Below are 26780 nucleotides of genomic sequence, written 5' to 3' on the forward strand. Positions count from 1 at the left end.
ATTCAGAGGAAAGTGAGAACAGGTGTAACAACATGCCCTTACAAGCCCGTATTTTGGCCCAAGCGCTCTCGGATTTTTTTTTTCGGGAGTATTTGTGCATCATAATCATTTGTGGGATAACGGACTGGCAGACGAAGGCGCGAGACCGTGAGCGGTTTCGGACACTTCTGAGGCAGGCCAAGACCGCAAAGCGGTTGTAGCGCCGGATAAGTAAGTAAGTAATTTGTGCATCAAGGGCTTCACGTCGTCCTGCCAGTCTTTGAATGTCCTCGCTTAGCCTCAGTTTGTCTGGAGCTGGTCGGTGAAAGATGACCAGACTACGCGACGCATAAGCTGGCGCCGATTATGCGAAGCTGCTTGTGTAACTATCGAGCTCCAGTGGTGTTGGGATAACCGAGCAGTCCAGGTGATTGTGAACAACGACAATGAGATCTCAGCAGTATCTGTAGCGCATGCGGTTCGTTTGCTGAATCCTCGAAAAGCGGGCTAAGTGCAGCAAAAATGGCAGCAGCTATTGAGACAGACACAGGACCCACAGGATCATTTGGTTTCGTTGATCAGCTTCCTTGATGGCTTCCTACTCGGTTGCGTTGAACGATCAGAAAGAGCGTTGAACGGCACAAATTTAAGTGCGGCGTACGAATACCCCATCGAAAAAGCTATGCTGTGTATCCCAGAATACCATGGAACGGCAAGAGAGTTGGAGGGATTATTTTCCAAGTTGAATACTTTGCGAAGCAAATCCCTGAAGGCGCATCAGAAGAGTATTTGATAAGAACAGTTATGTTCAAATTGAAAGGAAATGCCGCTATTTTTTTTTAACCGAAATCGATGATACGTGAGAGAAAGTAAAGAGTAATTTGATCGAACTGTGTATCAACAGGTGGAAACATCACAGCAAGGGATAATAAACCATTTGTAGATTATAAAGTGAGAGTTTTAAAAATTATAGAAAAGATAATCTGTGCCGATGCGAACAACACGGAGGATTCCTATGCCATGAAGAAAACTACATTTTCTAGCGGGCCTTAAAAACACAGAACTGCAAACACTGGCAAAAAACATTTAGCTTTCGGCGAGCTTTTAGAATTTCTCGAAGAAGAAGAAGTTCAAATCGAACACATTCGAAAATCGAAGAGAGGTTACACCGCACACAAACGTGTAGCACAATCATCTATAAAACTCATCACAATGATTCTTTTCAAACGAATGTTTTAAGTATAAATGCAAGTCAAAGCGAGCCAGTTGCTACATCTGGAAGAGACCAACACGTAGAATTTGATAGTAGTAACAGCATTACTTGTGTTATTTTCGCAGCGTGTTCTACTAACACTTCACTCGTAAATAGTCTGGGGCATCCACAACACAACAGTACAACATAAAACGCAAACCATACTAATCCGAACAGTAGTTTTTATAGGCCTAGAAATAATTTCACATCACACAGAATATAATACACACAACTACACACAACATAACCCTCCCCAATATAATTATGGGTACAATTATTCAATAAGGCCATCACAATACAATATTTTTTACACCACATATAACCAACAACAAGCGAACCAAAATATGCCTAGAAAAACTAGAACAAGGAACACGGATTAATCAAAAGTAAAATACAAGTATTCCCAGCGATTAACATATTTTTTTTTCTTTGATCAACCTTGTAAAATTGGTGAACAAACAGAACAAGCATCACATAGTAGCATCAAGGGAGAACTCGAGACTCTTGATATAGCGGCTACAAAAGATGGTAAACTAATGGTCAAAATTTTATCGCGGCATTCGCATACAACAACGATTGAATATCTAATTAATTTGGAAGCGTGTTTTAATGCCTTGAGTTTTAATTCAGCAAAACAGCTTGGTCAGATAGATTACAGTGATAAGGTAAAAATATCTAGCTTTAATGGAACTTTAACCGCTCGATGGAATTCAATGGAAAGGCTCGATTGTCGTTAATTTATTAATTGAAAAATCGTTATACCGCGCCAAATTTTACATAATTGAAACACTTAGCGTCCCTGGTATAATAGGAGCTGAATTTTTAAAAATGTACACAATTGTCATTAAGAAAGGCTTCCAGACAAATACTCTGAAGAAGCAAGTATACACAAAAGTAGAGGAGGAAAAATTGAATGAAAAAAAATATGTTGCAAAATACTGTTAGTCATCAAAAGGAGAATGTCAATAACATTCAAGAGGGAAATTTTGAATTGCTCCCATGTATCGAAAAACAACAGGCAGATTGCGATTTATTCGATACGATCAAAGGAGGAAAATTAGTCGGATCAGAACGACTGGCAGAATTAATGAAAAGGATAAATTTAAATCATTTAGATAACTAAATGGAGAACAGTATTAAACAGATAATTAGTAAATACAACGACACTTTCTACTTGCCTGGGGATCATTTAACCTATACCCAAGCAGCAATGCATGAAATAGAAACAAGTTCTAATATTCCGATTTATAGAAGGCACTACGGATTTCCAGTAGCAGTAAATAATATAATAGATGAACATATGGAATAAATGTTAAAGCAAAATATCATAGGACCAAGCAAAAGCCCATGGAATGCGTCTGTGATGTGTACAGGTGTCCCCCGAGATACGACTGTATTTGAGAATGAAAAAATGTCCCAAAGCAAGGCGTAAGTCGAAAAAGTCATATGTCGAATATCTGTCAATGTTTAGTTTATAACCGAAGTTGAAGAGGCGAAATCTATGATATCGTGTATTTTTATTCGAAACAATGTTTGATAATGTATTAATTCAACACCAAAAGTCGTTTATCCGATATAGATATTCAAGACCGGGAAGTTGTGGAATCTGTGGAAATGTGTTTGAAACGGTTATCAGCACAGAAATTCAAAAAAATAGATCAATTTCTTCTCAATGACAACTTTAAACTGTCAAAATCAAAATCGTCGTATCTGCGAATCGTTGTAACTCGAGGGGGTCGGAACTCGGGGGACGCCTGTATACCAAAAAAATCGGATATTTATGGGGGAAAAAATCGCATTGTTATTGATTTTCTCGCACTAAATTTGATTACAAAACCCTTTATGTATCCAATACCTCCTATAGAGGAAATCATGGATAACATTGGTAATAGTAAATACTTTTCAACAATTGATTTAAAATCCAGATTTTTCCAAATACCAATAGCCCCTAAAAATGCGCCAAAAACAGTTTTTTCTACATAACCTTAGCTTAAGAGTTACATAACTGGATTGAAACAACATAACCTCAAAATAGAACCTTCAAAATGCAAATTCCTGCATAAGTAAATAACATATCTGCGTCACACTGTAAATGAATCCGGAATCAAACCCACCCGAGCAAATATTAAGGCAATATTAGAAATGCCAACACCCAAAACCGTTTAACAGTTAAGTGCTTTTTTGGTAACTATCAATTTTTTTGGGAAATTCATTCCCAATGTTTCTGATATTCGTAAACCGTTGCACGAACTCTTAAAGAAAAATACTAATTTTATATGGGATGGAAAGTGTGATAAAGCCTTTAAGACACTTAATCAATATCTCATTTCTGAAGCTTTGTTATTGAGACCGAATTATACAGATATGTTGGTCATTACTACTGACACCAGTGATTGCGCCCTTGGGGCGGTGCTATCTAACGAGAAAACGATAGAGTGTCTAATTGCCTATGCTAGTAAATCCCTTATAGGGGCTGAAAAACGATATCATCCGATAGAAATGGAATTGCTAGAAATTGTTTGGGCAGTTGAACACTAAAAGCATTATATTTATGGCCAGAAATTTATTATATATTCCGACCATAGACCATTAGGGTAACTGTACCAGTTTTCGTCAGCTTAATGCAACTGTTTGGTGTAAAATAGCACAAATAATGTTATTTGGTATATTTTGCTATCAAAGTTATTTTAGTTTGGTTGATAAAATACCCTAGTATGTAGTGATTTTCACATTTATGAGTTTTAAATAGCTTTTAGATGAAATATTCATGAAAATTCAAACATTGGTTTTGCTTCTATTTTCGGCAGAATGTTCCTATTTTCGGCAGAATGTTTCTATTTTCGGCAGATTTTGTTCCTATTTTCGGCATCGCGAATATACACTGAAAATCGTTTGTTTCATTATAAATAATTAGGATAAATTATTTATATCATTTTAAAACTGCTTGTTGTGACCACAGCGTTTGTTATGGTTCTGGGGAACACCACAAAGGTAGAGAGGACACTGTTGTAGAGTTCCACTACTCGACAGGAGAAAACTCCATCGCGATTGAACCGCGATGGCGGGAGGTGGTGAGAGGATAAAAGGGCCGGAGGACGGACTCCCGGCCTCTTTTCGCGTCAGTTACTCGGAGAATAAAAACTAATTTTGTGATTTTTCGCCACTAAGAAATATCTGCGAAACTTTCTTTTGAGTATCTTTTTCGCAACATTTGACAAAATTAATGCACTGTACGGACATTTTTTACTCAGTGATTCGCACCAGCGTATGTAAATCTTTACATTAGTGTTACGCAAAATCCGCACTTTAGACACTCTTAAAATCTAGTCGTTATTAAGTTAAGTGAACACTGTGCGGTTTAAATAAGTGTCGTGACACGAACTCGCGATTGTCGAAATTTTATACGTTACACGCGCGGTACAATCTTGTGTAAGTCTCACCGTGGAGAGCAGCACGAACTCGCGAGTGACCTTTTTTTTTGGCAAACTGTGGAAACCCGTCGTTGCGGAAAATGGACGCAGGAGCAAATCAGGACGCAAGCTGTGAGGTGATTGAGTCACAGCAGCAGCATACGGAGGAAACGCCCCGGAACTCCCCGGAAAGGCGCGAAAGTGCCGGGGAAAATACTGTCTGGAAGGACGAATCAGCCTCGCCGCCCGCGGTATTACTCCGCGACCTGGAAGTAAGGAGAAAGCGGCTAGAGATCCGCAAGAAACAACTCGAACTCGAGAAAACTCGACAGGAGCTAGAGCTCGAATTGTTGGAACTGGATTTGGAGGAGGAGATATCCGATCGCAACAGCCGAGTAAGTGATTATGTGGAGAAGACGGAGGTCTGGCTGCATGACACGAAACGCGTGGGGAAGACCGCGACGGTTCAACGTGATGGCGGTGAGCGCCTAGGTCATTCACCTTCGACCCCAGCAGGAAGCAAATCAGCAACAGCGGGTGCGATGCGGGTAGCTGCCGCACCTTCACGAGAGGAATGCGCGATAGCGAGCGCAAGCCGGGGTCAGCAACCCTCGACCCCAACGACGAACAGCACCCCTCCGGACTACGACCGGACCTTGGCGATAGACCAAGCCGCCGCCATGGAACGCGAATACGCGCAATGGAGGCGTGCGGTGGAAGTCAGCATCACGGAACACCGGGCCAAACAACTCAGCCAGGCTAACAAGTCAGGGGCAATGGCCGCAGCGGCGGCGCCCTACACTAGTTACACGATGACACCGACAAGAACGCCGACCCCAAAATCGCAAGGTGCATCCGTGGGACTACCATCGACATCCAGTCAAAAGGCGGCGCGTGAAAACACTCCCAAAGAGCTGCCGGTATTTTCAGGGACGGTGGAACAGTGGCCCTTGTTCATCACCGCCTTTGAGCGATCCACGGCCGCGTGCGGGTTTACGGATGATGAAAATCTGATTCGACTCCAACAGGCGCTACGTGGACCTGCTTTAGAGTCCGTGGATCACGTGCTTGTACTCCCGGATGGTCTAAAGGAAGTCTTAGACATTTTGCGGACAGAGTATGGTCGTCCCGACCTGATAGTGGACAACCTCGTTGATAAGGTGAGAAGGTTACCACCAGTCAGAGCCGAAAGGCTCGATACCTTGGCGAACTTTGGAAAGGCAGTACGCAAGTTGTGCGCCACAATAAAGGCGTCCGGTTTAGAGGATTATAATTGCAACGTTGCATTGCTAAAGGAGTTAGTTGCAAAATTACCAGCCGAGAGACGCCTGGAATGGGCACGCTATAAGGTGAAGTTAGCGAGGAAGACCATAGAAGAATTCGGCAAGTGGTTTACCGAAATTGCGGTGGCCGCGAGTACCGAGGTTAACCCGTTCGAAAAACATACGCAACACACCGAAACGACGCGATCACAACCGGCGCGCCGACCACACACTAACCACCACCACCTAAACGTGCACCGTACCACTACATGCGCGCTTTGCCACGATTCATGTCGCACACTCGTAGATTGTGCAAGGTTTCAGGAGCTAACGATCCAGGAACGTCGAGTTTACATTAACGAGCATCGTCGGTGCCATATATGTCTCGGAACACACCGAGGCCCGTGTTTCGTCCGATCTCCTTGCGGCATGGACGGATGCCAGGTGAAACACCACCAACTGCTTCACGTAGAATGTGACACTACACAACGCAGCGGCAGCACACAACACGCACTGAACACTCACGTAAGCACTAAACCGAACTCACTCTTTCGTTACATACCTATCACGATATACGGCGGGAAGAAGGATGTCAACACTTACGCCTTCTTGGACGAAGGCTCTTCGGCGACGTTTATTGATCGAAGGTTGATCGATGAACTTGGTATTGAGGGCATTCCACATCCATTGTGCCTGAAATGGACTGGTGACACTACACGCGAGGAGGCCAATTCGTTAATGGTGTCGCTGCGGATATCAGGCGTCTACAGGGGAGCTCCAACATACGATCTTCAAAAGGTGCACACGGTGAACGAGTTATCACTTCCAGCACAAACGCTACCGCTCGAGGAACTGGCCAAGAAATATTCACACTTAAGGGGCCTGCCGATAGCTTCTTATGCTGGAGTGAAGCCACGAATCCTGATCGGTATGGACAATATCCTCCTGGGAAAACCGTCACGATGCGCTGAAGGGAGCTTCGACGAACCAATCGCTGCAAAGACGAGACTTGGATGGACTGTGTTTGGTCCATGTGCTACACCGACAACCATGAAATACTACTAACCACGATGACGGAGATTGAGATGATGGTAAACTCCCGGCCGTTGACCTACATACCGCTCGATGATGACTTGGACTTTCCCATAACCCCGAACCACCTACTGCTAAGCAGCTCGGACGGAAGAAAAACTACGGCGTTCTTCGATGACTCCCCGGCATCGATTAAATCGTCTTGGAGCGACACACAAAGGAATGCGGACCTTTTCTGGAAGAGGTGGATCGCGGATTATCTTCCTACACTTACCCGCAGATCGAAATGGTTTCATCCGGCACCGCGCATCAAGGTAGATGATGTCGTAGTGATTGTGGACGGAAATTTGCCGAGGAACAGTTGGCCGATGGGGAGAGTTTTAAGCGTAATTTGTGCAAGGGATGGGCAAGTCAGAAGAGCGACAGTGCAGACGGTAAACGGAATTTTAGAACGACCGGCGACAAAAATTGCGGTTCTAGATGTAGGCGAAAAGGTTAAGTCGAGTGACGAGTCTAAAGAACAACAAGGGAGACCGCATGGGATTAATGACAGCAGTGGGGAACAGAGCGAGCAGAAACAAACGTCATAGGAGTGTAGCACCCAGGGGCGCTAAACTGATGGGGAGAATGTTGTGACAACAGCGTTTGTTATGGTTCTGGGGAACACCACAAAGGTAGAGAGGACACTGTTGTAGAGTTCCACTACTCGACAGGAGAAAACTCCATCGCGATTGAACCGCGATGGCGGGAGGTGGTGAGAGGATAAAAGGGCCGGAGGACGGACTCCCGGCCTCTTTTCGCGTCAGTTACTCGGAGAATAAAAACTAATTTTGTGATTTTTCGCCACTAAGAAATACAGGCGGTCCCCGAGATACACGGTTAATGGGGACCGAAAACGGCCGCAAAATACCGCGTATCTCGAATTTCCGCGTAAGTCGAATCTCGTGATTTCCAGCTAAAATATCACTAATTTTCGTGTAATTTTGCAAGAAGGAGGCGGTTTTAGTCACTTTATGAATTATTTGATATGATTCTGACTGAATATAACTGTTTTAAACCTTTTGAAATAGTTTTTAACATTCGGTCAAAACGGAAATTATTTGGCAATTTGAAATTGATGTGTCAAATCAGTACAATTTGCTCAAAGAATTGTCAAATTTAGAAAACCGCGTATCTCCGAATCCGCGTATAAGAGGTACCGTGTATCTCGGGGACCGCCTGTATCTACGAAACTTTCTTTTGAGTATCTTTTTCGCAACACTGCTATATCCCTTACAATATTCATTAAAACTGATTTAATAGTTTATTTTATATGAACAATTTTGTTTATCGTACTGTCAGTTTTTGAGGTCTTTAGGCTGCGAGATGCTGATGATGCTGTCAGTGACGGTCATAATAGAAACTAACAGCAAAACATTAACCAAAACAGTTCCCGCTTTCGGCAGACTATCGTAACTGAACCATGCTTCTATTCAACCTTTTTTTTATTGTGCTTCAAATTTTAACATTATCAATAAAATTTTAGCAATACGGCAAAGCCGTCCCTACTGAATAAAAAAAAAAAATCAATAAAATTTTAGTTATATTAGGCAGACTGTCTTAATATTGCATAAAAATTTCTTAAGCATATACATCTGATCTCACGTAATTTTAAATTTCAATCGAGTGGCTATGGATTGCCAACCTCAATCGTATCAGAAGCCCATAAAAATGCAGTTGCGAAGGATCCAAACATACGTACAAATGATCCATTACAATCGTTTAAATGCACATGCATTGCAATCCATATCAATCGGATTATGATTCAAATTTGGATGAGAATAGGTGTACACAGCATGTAGCACAGTAGAACCTGGCATAACGAGATTAACCGGTTTCAGTGATTCACTCGTTATGTAATGTTATGTGAAAAACGTTATGCAGGGGACTCTTTTCTATATGATTTGAATGAAAAGTGAGGCAACTAATTCCGGTAAATAATAAAAAAAATTAAATAATCAAAATTATAGAAATGCTTACTGTTAACCAAATGCGGTCTATATTTTACATAAGCTCGCTAAAATACATATCCTGAACGTGGAAAATATTGATCGTTACTCGAGAATTTACTCGCTGAGAGAGGCATTTGTAGAGTATTTGAATTTGCTCGTAATGCGAAAAATTAGTAATAAGGGGTACGCTATATGAGGGTTTCAACTATCATTTTTAACACCCATATCGGAGAGAAGAGACTATACTCTTTATAAATTACTTTTCATAATCAAATAATGTTTCAGGCAGATAAAAAAAAACCATGATAAACACAGTTAAAATTCTGTTAAGGAATAAGATTCTATTTATTTCACTTAACTATAATAATTTAATTCGACTATAGCACTTTTTTACGTTATCACATTCGTTTTTCTTTAGCAATCGAGCTTCTTTTTTAGCTTTTTGTAATAATGAGTCTTGATATGGCTAATGTTTACTAATTTAGCTTTATTAGAAGTATTGATGATTTTAATAAATGGGTAGTTTTTATTTACAATGCAGTTTCCAACAAGAACGTCTTCTAGCAGTTGCTCTGCGCATACTACCGCATCCGTATCTAGTTCTTTTAACTTATCTAGTTTTCTAATTACTTTACATCTGGGAGGTATGAGTGTTTTGCCATTGATAGTATCTTCAATGGGTATTTCTAAAAACTCTCCATAGTGTTTTACAGAGTAAATTCAAGTATCATAATTTATTATACATCGATGATCCAAAAATCTGTACCAAGTATACCATCTGCCGGTATCTTGAAGTTGTCTGGTACGATGTGAAATAATTGTTGAATTTTCTTTTCCTCCACGATTACATCCGTAATTGTGGACCAATGAGTGGTTATTGTTCCTTCTCCTACGCTTATGATATCCACTATATCTTTTGGCTTGTAAGTTTGTGTAGGTCTTACTTTGTTGCCTTTGATGATAGAAATGTCGGAACCTGAATCTACAAATAGGTTGCATATTGAATCTGCTAGCCCTTAATAAAATTTGATTTTTGCACATTTGTTGTGTATGTTGCCCGTATTGGCTTGTGGAGGGCTGGTCCACCTCTGCTCTTTGTTGCTCGCGTTGCCCTAAAAAATTTGGCCTGGCGGATTGCCTATTTTGAGTATTATACCCTGTTCCCTGTGTAGACTGTCTATTTTGGGCATTCCCTTGTCTCCCGGTTTGCGGCTGTTGTGCCCTCCAATTGTTATTGTTTTGCTGGGGGGTTTGCCTCCAGTTGTTATTTGAACGTTGTTCATTGTTTCTTGGATTATTGGGCTGTCGTCGGTTGGAACTATATCTGTTGTCCTGACCATTCTGCCATTTATTCGACTTTCTCTCCTGTGAGTTTTGACTTAGTTGTCCATGATATCAATTGCTTTGATAGCAGCTTCTAGGCTGGGGATTGTACCTGACAAAACTAGCCCTTGATGTAGTTCCTTTTTTAGTCCTTTTCCAAAAGCGGTCATAGTGATTTTTTTAGTTTTTTCAGAAGCTAATTCTGGATCCATTTTTTCATAGAGATATGCCCATTCCAGTTCTTCTGCCAGTGCTTGAATTTCCTCACCAAAATCCTTCGGTGTGGTTTTTTGCTTTGTAGCCTGTATGGCTGAGGCTTTTTCAAATGAGCCTTGATTTTGTTTATTATTTCGTCACTCTATTAACCGATTCTATTTGATTCAACAGCTTGCACTATTATGCGATGATGTTGTTCATCAACTGATTCTTCTAGCATTTCTAATGCAGCTAGCATTGCCCTGGCTTCGTCATCTCTACCGCTGAATGTTGGTATGGCATTGGTTGCAGTATTGATGATTTTTAAGATATCCATGTTGGGCAGGTTATTTGCGTCTACGCTTGTATTTGTTTTTATTGCTCCGCGAGCAATGAGAACGAATTGATTTTGTCTTTTGTATGCAGCTAAAAGTGATATGATTATGTGAGTTGTGGTCTTTAATGTTAGTTTCTTATTTGTTTTCAAAGTCTCGTTTAAATCGTCTCTTTGTTCATTCTTTCGATTATGTAAGTAATTAAATTTTGAATGATAATATTGTAAAATTTAATTTCTGTCTCGTCGTATTTGTCGTAGTTTGTCCCTACTTCTTTCCTAAATACGGAGTATATTTCGTCCACCTGTAGTCTGTATGTGGTTAGAGCACACTGCCTTACTCTTCCCTGATTTTGCTGCAATGTTTTGTTGATTAATTCTAATCTTCTTACAATTTCCTTCAATTTAGTCATGTAAAATGAATTATATTATATTATATGAATTAGAATTATATAATTATTACTATTATATATATATATATATATATATATATATATATATATTTATATATATATATATATATATATATATATATTTTAGACTATATATATTATTATAGTCTAGTCTTATAGTCTGTTAAAGTATATATATATAATATTATATTTTATATATATATATATATATATATATATATATATATATATATATATATATATATATATATATATATATATACATAAATATATATATACATATATATATATATATATATATATATATATATATATATATATATATATATATATATATATATATATATATATATATATGTAAATAAAAATAATATTATTAAATATATATACGTATATATGTATTTTTTTCTCAAGGTGAAAAATCTTCAAAGTGAAAAAAAAAATATTTTCTTTCAAATTTGCTTGTAGAAGAATTTTTTTTTTTTTTTTTCAGTGCATAATGTCATTTTATTTTCCTAATCCTCAGAATGATCCAGGAAATCATCCCTCCTCCGTGAGGACTACAGCTTTAGGTTTCGGTTCCCGAGGTAAGCACATTCTTCTTAGCGCCTTAGCTGCGGTTCTAGTCTGTCGAACACCGTTGTCTTCAAGGCGTGCTGGTAAGACTTACCGCAAGCTACTAGGATCGTAGTTGACGTCTGAAATGAGTTCTAGAGCCAATTACGTGTCGACTACTCCCTCAATAAAGCAACTGACCGCCGCTGTAAGTTCTTCTAAAAGATCGTACGGTACCTCCACGCCTAGGTTAACCAGGATCCTCAGCGTCGCGTTTGTGTCCCGGATGCAACTGCAGATGTCTTCGTGTGTTGTTCGGTAGGGCTGCTTCGCCTCGAACTCCTCCTCTGGGGTTAGGATTGTGGTTTGCTCCACGGAATTGATGGCTTTCCACGTAAGACGCCGTGCCTCTACGATCGCTGGGTCCTCTGGCTCTGACGGTCCGTCAAAATCCGTGTTGTCTTCGTCGCTGATCCAACCGTCGCTCGGGTGCTTTACTGTTATCGCAGCGTCCGAGTGTTGGATGTACATTGGGCAGGTGACTTCTAATGGCCTAATGATCGTTAATCGATCTTTATATACACTTATTCTAACTGCACTTTTAGTTCTTTTTATCCACTTGTTCAGTCTTGCTTATTAATCACTTGTAATGTATATGCTTAAAGGGTTTTTTTTTCGGGCGCTGTCTGTTTTTCTGCACCGCACTTTGCGCATAACTTGCTTTTTTACACAGCACTGCACTTTAGCTTTTCAACTCCACTTTAATGTTTTTGTAGCTTTGTTCTTGCTACGCTGTCACGGTCACCATGTGGTAGGTTCGGCGCGCACTTTGCTTACCAGAACCGTGTGCGGTAAGTCGATGCGCGGAATGTGGAGGAAGAGTGCAGAACGAGGCGGGGTATCGAGGCGAGAACGTACCGTAGTTGGTTTAATTGCGAATGAATTGTATCATTCGTTCACTTCGTTAGGAAGAGATGGTCAAGTTACACTTATGCAACGGACGGGTGGAACTACGAAACTTTACTTGCACGATGGATCGGATTCCAGGCGGCGTTTAAACGCTGCGGGAGTATTAACCGATTAAGGTGCAAACTTGCACTTCTTCCGTAGAAGGGGTATTGCTGATCGGTCAACCGACTGAACAGCTGATAACCAAACGTGGTTACCAATTGGGCAGAGCCTTCGGCGGCATCTGCTAATGGGGAGAAACACTAAACACGAGTGATCTACGTGTCTGAAACTAGTGAACTGTCTCACTGGGCCTCATCGCGAACGAAAGTCGATAACGGAGTGAATAATTTAGTCGATCGGTTAGCAAAATTCCAATGTTATCCAATTGCGTTTTCTCAATCAGAATCTTCGCTAACCGATCGGTTTGGCAGTGGAGTGGAATGGTGTTTGCCGCCATAGCAACGTGGTTAAAAAGTCGAGCAGTGGAATATGCAGTTGAAACCTTCATATAAAAAAAACCATTTCAGTCGGATAGCCATATCTACTGCTCCACCCCAGTTGATATAACAGTGGAAAACTAAATAATATTAAAAACCATGTTTCACAGCTCGCAAAAAGGATGTTATATCGCTGTTTGAGTTATTTAAGATGTTTTATCTTTCGATTTAGCTAAAATATTATTTTTTTTGCAAAATATAAATTTACCTGTTTTTTTTAATAAATAATCAAAACACATAAATTTAGGTTTATAACAGGTATCTAGTTTTTATAGTTCAAGCTAAGAAATAAGAAACCAAAAAAATCCTTTTCTGCTAATCCTTCTCTTTTATCCAACCTTATGTTATGGCCTTATGGCATGTTAGAATCGGTTCCGACACGTAAATGCAACGAGATTGGGAAGACCAGTATTATCACTAGGTACAAGAAATTATATGCAACTCATATCCGTTGGAGCGGCGAGTTCCGGTCGGAATCGTTTGCGTTGTTTTGCACCTATCGAAGGTGTTGTGCCTACTTGTACCTTCCGGACTATCCCCAAAAACTCAGGGTTGCTTATGGAAGGGTACAGCCCGGGAGTGTTCGTATTGACACACACATCGTTATGTTCCACGCCTCGTGACAAACGTGTCATCCAATGAATTTTTTTGTTCATCCATTTAAACGAATATGTACACTTGAATAGCTTCTCTTCTGAATCACATACATTACAATTTTAACGTAGATATTTTATGTTTCTCAAATCTGACGCAATCATCATCGTACGTATGGAAGCACACTCATTGTCGTATCAAGCTCGCCAGTCTTCAGTGGACGGTCCTTGTTCAAGGCATGGAAACGATCGTCCCAGGTGTTGTGCAGGGAGAGGGGGTGGGGGGAGATTTCATCTCTTGGCTTTGAATCAAATACACTTTAATTTTTTTCTTGGGGGAGTGGGGGGTATTGGTCGGAATCCCTCGCGTTGTTTCAATATATTTTTGCACGAGGGCGTAAAATACGGACGTTCACGGATCCAAATTCGAAAATTATCCACCGGTGGAAAATAAATTCCATCGGTGGATTCGAGCAAATTAACCGATCGGATAAATTTATCGACTTTCGTTCGCGATGAGGCCCACTGTTTCGAATAAGCTTTATTTATAACGAATTCTTAAACAGTGATGATACAATGTCTTTTTACACTTATTTTATGTTTACGACTAATATTGACCTATTTTCATTATGTGGTTGCTAACCTTCCTGGTTTGAGGTTCGTTCATCAAAATATAAAGTCAATGTCCAGTTGTTTGTTTGTCACTTGGCGTTATTGTTGCGCAATCGTTTTGCAGTCGTTCTGAGTTGCGAGGCGCGTTTCATATTACCGTCGCGTTATATTTTTATAAATTGTCGGTTCGCGCTTTCTGTCCTACGGTTTGTGTGTGCTAAGCATTTATTGCATGGTAGGTTTTCTGTCTCACCTGATTCGATTGTTGGTTAATTTGGATGTGTTTTTAGTTGGATGGTTTTGGTTAGCAACGATTATGTTGAGGTGGCCTTTTTGAGTTGGTTGAACTCTTAATGTTATGTCGTCCGGTTTTAGGTTAGTAACGATTGTATAACTGCTAAGGTGGCTCCATAGGTTGGTTGAACTGTTAGCAGTAAATCTGCTACAGCAACAACAAAGCTTAAGCCGGAAAGCGTGATCGTTCCTGTGCACGCCCATTGCCAATGTAATGGACACCGAATCGACGGCAATCGTAGGGGTTAAGCAGTTGTACCTGGTAAGAATAGTACTTATAAGCATCTTGTTGTTTGATAAAGTTCTTACCCTATGCATTGCTCTTGTTCTAGCAACATTCAGCAATGTATATTGCCATTTTATAGCCCAGGAGAGATTTATACTGCATGTCTTCATGCGTGGTAAGCGCATGGAATAGGGAACCGCTTTTGCTGCGTGCGTCAGCAAGCAGCAGCAGATTCTTTGGCAAGTGACAAAGTCATACAATTAGGTTATTATCAACTAGTAATATTTGGGTGCAATACATATTACTTAGCACTTTTACTATTTATTTTATACAGGTATCTGGTAGCGCGTTTGGAATCAGCTTAAGGTGCACAGTCTGAAGGGATAGTAATGAACAATTCATGTCTGTTAAGATGGTGCATATTGCGAGCCATAGACGAATGCACTGTTTCCGCTCCATATTCTACACCTTATGTGCCCTATGATGCATATGTTGCTGCGTTATGGATCATATAGCGAACCTATGGTGCTCTCCTGTACAAAAAGTGATCTTGAGCGAAACGGTCGCAACAACTAGTGCATGCATATACATGCCTCACGGTGTACGCAATCTTTGCAAACAAGACTGCAACTTCAAAAAAAAACTTTCATATCGCATACTTACTCCTCTTAAAATAATGTTTTTTTCTTATTTTTTATGAGTCCCACATAATACCAAGACAATTGCTACTTAATATGTTTTCGGATTGTGGATGCAAATATAGAGCTTTTGGATTTTAAGTTCGGTGTATTTTTCATGAGTTCATGTATCGTAATAATATTATTCATTTTTCGTACAGCTCACCAAACGGACACCACTGAACTAATAATACTAACAAACCAAAATGAATTCTTCATAATTCAATTTAACCAAAACCTATGCTACTATTTACAACTATACTAACTATACTATACTAATTGAAAAAAAATATATGGCAAAAAACTACATATCAACTATTTACAAATTCAAATCAAAGTTCAGATCTTCGCGATCTTGAAGACCTTCAAGATCTACTACATTCAGGTGAGGTTCTTCGTTTTTGGCTTCTTAGTTCTCAGGAACGCGTGCGCCGGCGTAGTGCAATTTTAAAATAAATTACTTTTTGATGAAACCTTCCTTCACTACCATGGGGTCAGTGCTTCCAACTTTTGCCATCAGTGACACAATATTTGGATAATTTTTGAGCGGTATATTTCCGTTCTTGGCTGTCCACCTGCAGGAAGGCATGAACGCCTTTGTAAAAAGCAATTTGCCCTTGCTTGGTTCAACCGTTTCATCGAATACGGCGACAACACCTCACATTTGAGCCACGACACACAGTGCCGCATATATTCCTCAGCCAACTTTCGCTCCATGTTGTCGAGTTCGTCCTTCGTCGGCACACACCGCTGCTCTGATCCGGTTCACAACCACATCCGTTATCAACACTTTCTTACGGATGACGGGGATCTCCTTATTTAGAGTTGCGCTGTGTGCCTGGAGGGTGTTTTCGACATCGTCAAACCGTCGTTTTACGTATGCAAATAGGTCCGCTATTTGCTGCCGCACAACAGTCGAAGAATCGACACCAGGATAGTCAGTGGCGGTGACTGTGGCTCGGGGTGGAGTAGAGACGGGATCTGCGCGATTGGAAGCCGTACCCGAATGAGTAACGGTCGACCGGAGAGGAGTAGCTGCCTTCGAACGTCGAAGTAACACCGACCGGTTCTTGCTGGTGGATGGGACAGGTGATACCGCATGAACCTACTGGTTATCGTACCGGACTGGCGAAGCGACCGCTGATGCCCGCCTGATTGGCGATGGCACTTCGCTGAATCGCCGATGCAACGGTGGCACTTCGTTGTGCCACAGATGCAACGATGGCACTTCGCTGTGCCCACAAAGGGCCCGTGGCACTACGCTGCACCGCCGGTGTAGCGGTAGCACTACGCTGCACTGTCGATGCAATGATGGCACTCCGCCAGTGTTGTAAACTGTATACATTTTTTTTGGCTTTCGCAGTAGGCTGCTGGTCAAAATCATTCCTAGATCATGATTTTCCTTGTTGCCATGACACGACTGCCGAAAACCGACATTCATTTGTGTAGTTACCTTCAGTGTCTTTGCGATGACATGACTGTAAAAAAATGTAGTTTGAATGTCAATTGATTTTTTTTTTCTTAACGAATTGCTTATATGTGTCTTGCATTATTTTGTGAAGTTATTCTAACCGTAGCAATAGACGATGCGCAATCTAAGATTGCGCATGTATTAATCTGTCAAACGGATCGGTTTGATATATTTATCTGTCAAAAAAAAAATTATATATCTCGAACATATAATCTTGAAAATTTATGCGCAATCTTGGCGCAATCTGAAATTGTATGGAAATGACGTTTATAGCTCAGGGTTGGCTACGCGAAATGACATATGTTTTGATTAAACGAATGTATGCGCAATCTGAGATTGCGCATCGTGTATTAATACGGTAATGAAAAGTATTTCCAGTTCCTATTGTTTGACTTTTAGGTTGATTGTTTGACAAAATTATAAAATATGATTTACATTTTTTTTATTCAGGAATGATGATATACAGTTATTTTATATGATTTTTGTTCTCAAGTTACTGGGTTTATTTCAACAGACTGTAATCGTAAACGGAAGTTGTCTACAATCTGCCATCTTCGGTTATATTTTTGCAGACTTCTACATCATGGAAGGTGACTTTTTAACAGGTTTGTCTGTTAAATTAACATAAAATAAGTGTACCAATTATGGCTATAATATGTCGTCGATATACCGATTTTACTGCGGTAAAAATAACTTATGAGCTGCTTTGCAAAAAGCTGATCATTTTCTGGAAGCGTTAAATGTGTAGAACATGTGGATATTTTTTATTTTGACTCACTGTTCATAGAAATCGGGAAAAAATTAAATAACAATTGCACCTTTTGGTACCCATTATGGCTATAGTGTTCTTAGCAATTCGCCATAAGGGTTTCTATGATGGATATAAACCATAAATCTTAAATCTTATGATGAAAATGATTTTTCCTACTATTATCAAACCATGACAAAATTAGAAATTTAGCACAATTTCAGTTGAATTTGATCGCAAATAAGAAATAATGTTATTTTTCCATTTTATAACCCATTAGAATTTTTATTCAAGATTAAAAGATTTTTTTTAGTGGCAAGTAGGTAGTCTTAATTCTATACACAAGATCAAAATAATCATAATCTATAATCTATGTAGAAGTCAAATTAATTAATTGCTAATCATAACTAGTTCCGGTTTTCGTTTTGATTTGATTTTTTTTTTGGTTTTCCTCCTTTCTTATGTTTTTCGCGCTTTTCCAATCTTGTCCGTTTTGCTTCTTCTCGTTTTTCTTTGGCTTCTCGGCGTTCTTCAGCCTTTCTTTGTCTTAGTTGCTCCTCTTTCTCTTTTTGTACTTTTTTTCTGTTGGATTGCCTCCGTACGCTCTCCAGCCGTTAGTACGGGGTGAAAATTTGTTTTGTACTTCCGATGTAATACTTACGATTGTAATACTACGACGCGGCGTTGGCGGTAGAGTTAATACCTCGGGCAGGCTAAGTGTAGTATTATGATCGTCCAAGATGTCTATCTCCACTGTAATTCTTCTTCTTCTTCTTCTTCTTTGGCTCAACAACCGATGTCGGTCAAGGCCTGCCTGTACCCATTTGTGGGCTTGGCTTTCAATGACTAATTGATTCCCCCCCATAGCAGGATAGTCAGTCCTACGTATGGCGGCGCGGTCTATTTGGGGATTGAACCCATCACGGGCATGTTGTTAAGTCGTACGAGTTGACGACTGTACTACGAGACCGGCTGTAATTACAAAATTAATATCAGTTGGGAAAATGTTCTATAGTTCGTTTGGCAAAATTTATTTTACAAACGTCAGTTTTTTTTACTTACTGTTGGGGACTGCGCTGCCCCAACGTGGGAAGAGAAGAAAACAGTGGAGGGTTGTAAGGCCTCCACCTCGCGGAGAACAACCGGTGAAAAAAGAGCTGAAGCCCACTAGCTTCAGCCTGGAGGAAGACCGATTTTCTTTCTGCCTAACACGAGGAATTGATACACTCGGAGTACCAAAACAGGACTGCTTGTGTTTATTTGCACGTCTGTCTGTTTCGCAAGTTCTAAACCAACAACAACTCTCTCAGCGCTGGCTTGCGCTTTTAACCGTTCGCGCATGGGAGAGAATCGTAAGAAATTCATATGTGTGGGTGTGAGAGAATAAATTCGATCGCGCACGAGAATAATGCAAAAACGTTAACGTTAAGAATTCTAGAACTTCTCTCTCTTTCTTCTGCTGCGTGTTTCACACGCGCTGCAACTTGTTCACTGTCGGAGCGAACCGTTTGGGCGCGAACACTTACCATGCTCGAAATCCTTAGGCTGCTATAACATAATATTGCCAGTTCGTGGTTCATCGAAAAGATATTCATCCAAAGGCAATATATTTGGCAACATTTCAGTGTCTTGAATGTGAACAGTTTCACATTTGCTTACATCGATGTCCGTAGAATTGGTCTCAAAGCTATTCATTGGAGATCTTTGTTGATCGAATACAACATAAGGACGAACAAATTCTCTGTAAAAAAATCGAATGACACGTTCTTCACGAGACAAGAGGTTCACGTCTCCTTTCGATTTTAGATCTCATATCAACACCAATCAGGTCGTATGCCTCAATTATGCGTTCCAAGCTTATTGTGACGTTTTCCTCACCACTATCTTCCTTTCTAGCTGTGCTATTTGGCTCCATAATTGATGTACGAAGAGCTTCGCAAGAGTCATCAACTTCAGACTGTTCAACTTTAAAAGCAGCTGCTGTCTTGGCGATGCACTTGGAATAGTCTACCGCATTAGCATCAAATGGATGCATTCCGCATGCCCGAAAACCATTGATAATCGATGGCTTTTTAATTCCTTTTTCAATAGCCTCACATAAAACTGGCCCAAAGTGCAAGATGTTAAGAGCACAACCTTGATTTTTCAATCTCCAAGCTTCTACTGCACGCTTCCATTCGTTTTTTAATGGCTTAAATATAGCTACGTATGTGTGCTGTGTAATATGTGTGGTATTAGGATATAGGCATATCAATATTATGCCCAGTGATTTGCAGAGCCTTCCCCGTCAAACATTGCGAGGGTTGCAAATGATATCATCTGCTCGAAATCTTATGGTATTTTAAATAATCTTTGATTTTTATTCTTGGATTTTTTTGCGGCAGTATTTGTCGAAAGGATCACGATTTAATTTTTTGTGGATTTTTGAAAATAAAATGCAAAAATTTAGCTGAAATTTGCTACAATTTGCACTGTTGTACCTGCTCTTGGGGTGCTATAATTATAACTGCTAAAACTAAGGGTGAAAAAACTACCAAGGTTCGCAAGCTCTTTAATGCGAGGGCTCTGGGGCGGTGAACTTGTATGGCGTGCGAGCCCTCACGCGTTCTCGCAAATCGCTATCAATTGCATGGCGGGGCACCTTGGGGTAAATGTAAACACCACCGTGTTTTCAAGCAGGTACTCGAATCTAATTCTAGCTTTGCGGCTAGAATAATCTAGACTGAAAATTGCAGGCTAGTTTTTTGTGTGGTTTTGTATGGAGTGTTTACATGATTTCAGCCTCTAACTGTCAAACTCCATACAAAAAAACTGACTAGAATCGTGAAGGGCCCCAGTATTGAAAAATGCATTCATAGCATGCTGCGATAATTGGTACCCCGATGTTTAGTTGTACCAATTGTGGACTATGGAAAATTACTCCTATTTTCGATGAAATGTTAAAAAAATTTGAAGTGAAGTGAATAAAACTAATATTTTGTACCATGATGTTGTTTTTTCGAAGAAATACTGGTCTCTAATACTAACTATTTCTTATTACTCAACGGTATTCCCCATAGCAAAATGGTAAGAGATGTCAAACATCTTGGCAACACATTTTAAAAGGGTGATATTTAATAAACGGAAGTGGCCAGCATGGAACTAATGAAGCACAAATGTTTTAAAATGATCATATTTGAAATAAAAAATACTACCGTGGTTTCTAAACGCAAATTGACAGTTTTAGAGCCAAAATATTGTTCATTATAGCCATAATTGGTGACATAGCCACAATTGGTACACTTACCCTAGTATACCATCGTCAACACCTGCGCTCCATGGTATGATGCTAAGTCTATGATAGGTAAACAAATGCTAGAATAACCTGGCATTCATAAGCAGATTTTCCTTCTTTTTTTGTTCTCAGTTAATTCTTGGCTGATAAAGAATAATTTATATTAAGCAATACGACCTTTTCGGACAGTTACTCCTGAATAAAAAAATCATGCATTTTTCTGATCATTTGATGTATTGTAAATAGTTCACAGCCATGATACGGATATATATGTACAATTATATTTAAAGCTATCTTAAACCTAACTACAGATCTCCCTCGTTCCATTTGTAAAGATTTGGGAGAATCTTTTCAAACAACTTCTTATTTAACTTAAATGGTAAAATATTTTCTAGATTTTCATCATTCATCTTGGTTCTTTTGTCCGAAAGAATTAAACCTAGAGCACTAAAAGCCCGCTCCACTGAAACTTGGTTTGACGGAACAGCCAGAAGCAAAGTAGCTACTTCAAAAAGCTTAGGGTGTGTAGTTTTTCTGGATAGCCAATGACACCAAACGTCAAACGACGAGTTCTGATGGTTTTCCAAATCCAAAAAAATTAGTTGACGAATAAATCTGTTTCTATCAGATGTTTGTGCATGTGATTCAAAGTACAAAGTAGTGAAAAATATGTCGAAATCGCTCGGACAATTACCCACTGCATCGGAGCAATCACTGCAAAGGAGCTGGTTGGACATTTGCATCTAATGGCCGGATGCGTTCGGAAGTTGCGAGAATAAAACTCTGGAATTGAAAAAATATATTGAAAAATTTAATTACTTAAATTACCAAAAAAGTGATACTTTCACGAAGGAGGAATCCTTTTCTTCCGAACTATGAAATCTGGTATTCAAGTAATTGAATCTAGGATCTATTGACATTGCAGCCTTGAAAACAATATTTTCTTTTAAGATTTCAAGTAGTTTTTAAGGGCTTGTGTTAGTGCCTGGGTGAAACGATTCTCTTGAATAGCATTTATCTTAATAACAATTGTCATCCATGTTAAATAAAATTGATTGAGCGGAGTATGTTTAGCTTGCATTTTTTTTGGTAGCTATATATACAGGCTCAAACGCGGCAATATACCCTTTTTTAAATTGCCATTACTCCGTAAGATCTGAAAATATTATGAACTTTTAGAATATCACTGGATAAAATACTAAATATTTTTTTACTTTCCATACCTAGTTCTGAATGCTGAAGCCCCAATTCTTTAAAAAGTTTTTCATCTTTGTTAAAATAGTTCAGCATTTCAAAAACACCTCCCCATCTTGTTTTAGAGGACGGCGGTGGGAGAGACTATTCATTAAAAACCGATTTGTTCGCAATTTTTCTACAATTGTTTGATACTGAAGTACATTTTTGTATTTCAGCATCAAATGGTCTCATAACATCTGCAACTGAGAGTTGCATAGTATGCACCGCACACCTTACTAATGTAATCTTACTAATGTATCGTAAGACAGAACTCCTTTTCGACAGTTTCCATCCAGTCGACTTGTTCGATAGGAACCACGAAGGTGTCGTCGCCCTCAGGATGATCATATGATTCTTGAAGCTCAGATCGTAACTGATTTACAGTGGCGATCATATTTGCCCCATTATCACACGTTACCGTGAAAATTTGAGTAAGGGAAATTTTGTACATTGCAAGGATTTCTAATATATTTGTCTTGAGATATTTTCCGGTGTGCCTTGTGTTGAGTTCGACCATTCCTATCGAAACATTTTTTTTTAAATATTATTAAGACAAAACCTAGGCAAACTGATTATTAGACCCTTTCCGTTGTAAGCAAGGTGGATTTAAAAATATCAGGTGGTGGACTCTGGTGCATTTTGACAATTCGTCACTTGACGTAAGGTCCCCAGGATTCAAACTTTGTTTACATTTATTAAATTTGTTCATATAATTTATCTACCCCATTTTTTCGATTAAAAATGATTTAAAAATATATTTTGGACTTCGCGAGTTCTTATTTAACATTAAAACATGGATTAAAGTGTGTTATTTTGTGTTATTCCGTGAATTTATTCTGTAATTCATGGTGTTTTCGACATTTTTGATGATGAAAATTAAGAAAGCATTATTTTTTTCATTATTTTCACAATAATTCCTCATTATCTACGAGCCGCATGGACAATTTACGTGAGATTAGAACTCTTACTCGCATGATTTTAAATTTCGTGCATTAACATTGATTTTAAATTTCGTACTCGCCGTGGCGGTGTTCTCATTGCTGTTTCGACCAGTTTAGCATCAGCGCCTATTTCTGTAAATGCCGCGCCGCTTGAGTGTGTGTGGGTTGTGATTAAAAATGAGTGATCTATATATATATATAGATATATATATAGATATATATATATATATATATATATATATATATATATATATATATATATATATATATATATATATATATATATATATATATATATATATATATATATATATATATATATATATATATATATATATTAAAGCACTCATTTTTAATCACAACCCACACACACTCAAGCGGCGCGGCATTTACAGAAATAGGCGCTGATGCTAAACTGGTCGAAACAGCAATGAGAACACCGCCACGGCGAGTACGAAATTTAAAATCAATGTTAATGCACGAAATTTAAAATCATGCGAGTAAGAGTTCTAATCTCACGTAAATTGTCCATGCGGCTCGTAGATAATGAGGAATTATTGTGAAAATAATGAAAAAAATAATGCTTTCTTAATTTTCATCATCAAAAATGTCGAAAACACCATGAATTACAGAATAAATTCACGGAATAACACAAAATAACACACTTTAATCCATGTTTTAATGTTAAATAAGAACTCGCGAAGTCCAAAATATATTTTTAAATCATTTTTAATCGAAAAAATGGGGTAGATAAATTATATGAACAAATTTAATAAATGTAAACAAAGTTTGAATCCTGGGGACCTTACGTCAAGTGACGAATTGTCAAAATGCACCAGAGTCCACCACCTGATATTTTTAAATCCACCTTGCTTACAACGGAAAGGGTCTAATAATCAGTTTGCCTAGGTTTTGTCTTAATAATATTTAAAAAAAAATGTTTCGATAGGAATGGTCGAACTCAACACAAGGCACACCGGAAAATATCTCAAGACAAATATATTAGAAATCCTTGCAATGTACAAAATTTCCCTTACTCAAATTTTCACGGTAACGTGTGATAATGGGGCAAATATGATCGCCACTGTAAATCAGTTACGATCTGAGCTTCAAGAATCATATGATCATCCTGAGGGCGACGACACCTTCGTGGTTCCTATCGAACAAGTCGACTGGATGGAAACTGTCGAAAAGGAGTTCTGTCTTACGATACATTAGTAAGATTACATTAGTAAGGTGTGCGGTGCATACTATGCAACTCTCAGTTGCAGATGTTATGAGACCATTTGATGCTGAAATACAAAAATGTACTTCAGTATCAAACAATTGTAGAAAAATTGCGAACAAATCGGTTTTTAATGAATAGTCTCTCCCACCGCCGTCCTCTAAAACAAGATGGGGAGGTGTTTTTGAAATGCTGAACTATTTTAACAAACATGAAAAACTTTTTAAAGAATTGGGCCTTCAGCATTCAGAACTAGGTATGGAAAGTAAAAAAATATTTAGTATTTTATCCAGTGATATTCTAAAAGTTCATAATATTTTCAGATCTTACGGAGTAATGGCAATTTAAAAAAGGGTATATTGCCGCGTTTGAGCCTGTATATATAGCTACCAAAAAAATGCAAGCTAAACATACTCCGCTCAATCAATTTTATTTAACATGGATGACAATTGTTATTAAGATAAATGCTATTCAAGAGAATCGTTTCACCCAGGCACTAACACAAGCCCTTAAAAACTACTTGAAATCTTAGAAGAAAATATTGTTTTCAAGGCTGCAATGACAATAGATCCTAGATTCAATTACTTGAATACCAGATTTCATAGTTCGGAAGAAAAGGATTCCTCCTTCGTGAAAGTATCACTTTTTTGGTAATTTAAGTAATTAAATTTTTCAATATATTTTTTCAATTCCAGAGTTTTATTCTCGCAACTTCCGAACGCATCCGGCCATTAGATGCAAATGTCCAACCAGCTCCTTTGCAGTGATTGCTCCGATGCAGTGGGTAATTGTCCGAGCGATTTCGACATATTTTTCACTACTTTGTACTTTGAATCACATGCACAAACATCTGATAGAAACAGATTTATTCGTCAACTAATTTTTTTGGATTTGGAAAACCATCAGAACTCGTCGTTTGACGTTTGGTGTCATTGGCTATCCAGAAAAACTACACACCCTAAGCTTTTTGAAGTAGCTACTTTGCTTCTGGCTGTTCCGTCAAACCAAGTTTCAGTGGAGCGGGCTTTTAGTGCTCTAGGTTTAATTCTTTCGGACAAAAGAACCAAGATGAATGATGAAAATCTAGAAAATATTTTACCAATTAAGTTAAATAAGAAGTTGTTTGAAAAGATTCTCCCAAATCTTTACAAATGGAACGAGGGAGATCTGTAGTTAGGTTTAAGATAGCTTTAAATATAATTGTACATATATATCCGTATCATGGCTGTGAACTATTTACAATACATCAAATGATCAGAAAAATGCATGATTTTTTTATTCAGGAGTAACTGTCCGAAAAGGTCGTATTGCTTAATATAAATTATTCTTTATCAGCCAAGAATTAACTAAGAATAAAAAAAGAAGGAAAATCTGCTTATGAATGCCAGGTTATTCTAGCATTTGTTTACCTATCATAGACTTAGCATCATACCATGGAGCGCAGGTGTTGACGATGGTATACTAAGGTAAGTGTACCAATTGTGGCTATGTCACCAATTATGGCTATAATGAACAATATTTTGGCTCTAAAACTGTCAATTTGCGTTTAGAAACCACGGTAGTATTTTTTATTTCAAATATGATCATTTTAAAACATTTGTGCTTCATTAGTTCCATGCTGGCCACTTCCGTTTATTAAATATCACCCTTTTAAAATGTGTTGCCAAGATGTTTGACATCTCTTACCATTTTGCTATGGGGAATACCGTTGAGTAATAAGAAATAGTTAGTATTAGAGACCAGTATTTCTTCGAAAAAACAACATCATGGTACAAAATATTAGTTTTATTCACTTCACTTCAAATTTTTTTAACATTTCATCGAAAAAGGGAGTAATTTTCCATAGTCCACAATTGGTACAACTAAACATCGGGGTACCAATTATCGCAGCATGCTATGAATGCATTTTTCAATGCATTTTATATTTATATATATATATATATATATATATATATATATATATATATATATATATATATATATATATATATATATATATATATATATATATATATATATATATATATATATATATATATATATATGTGTGTGTTATCTATGTCCCACCCTACTTCGCAGCTGATATGCGTACGTTTGAAAAACTTTTAGAATGCGTTCACGATGTCAAAGCCCGCTTGCTTAACAAGGATCAACTTATTCTTCTTGGTGATTTTAATCAATCTTCTCTGCAGTGGATAAATTCTGTTAATTTAACGACACCTTTCCAGCACTATACACCTCATAATGCGTTGCTATGTCATGCACCTTTTGTCGATATATTCAACGTTA

Source organism: Anopheles coluzzii, chromosome 2 (assembly GCF_943734685.1).
Source record: "Anopheles coluzzii chromosome 2, AcolN3, whole genome shotgun sequence".
Classification (NCBI taxonomy): domain Eukaryota; kingdom Metazoa; phylum Arthropoda; class Insecta; order Diptera; family Culicidae; genus Anopheles; species Anopheles coluzzii.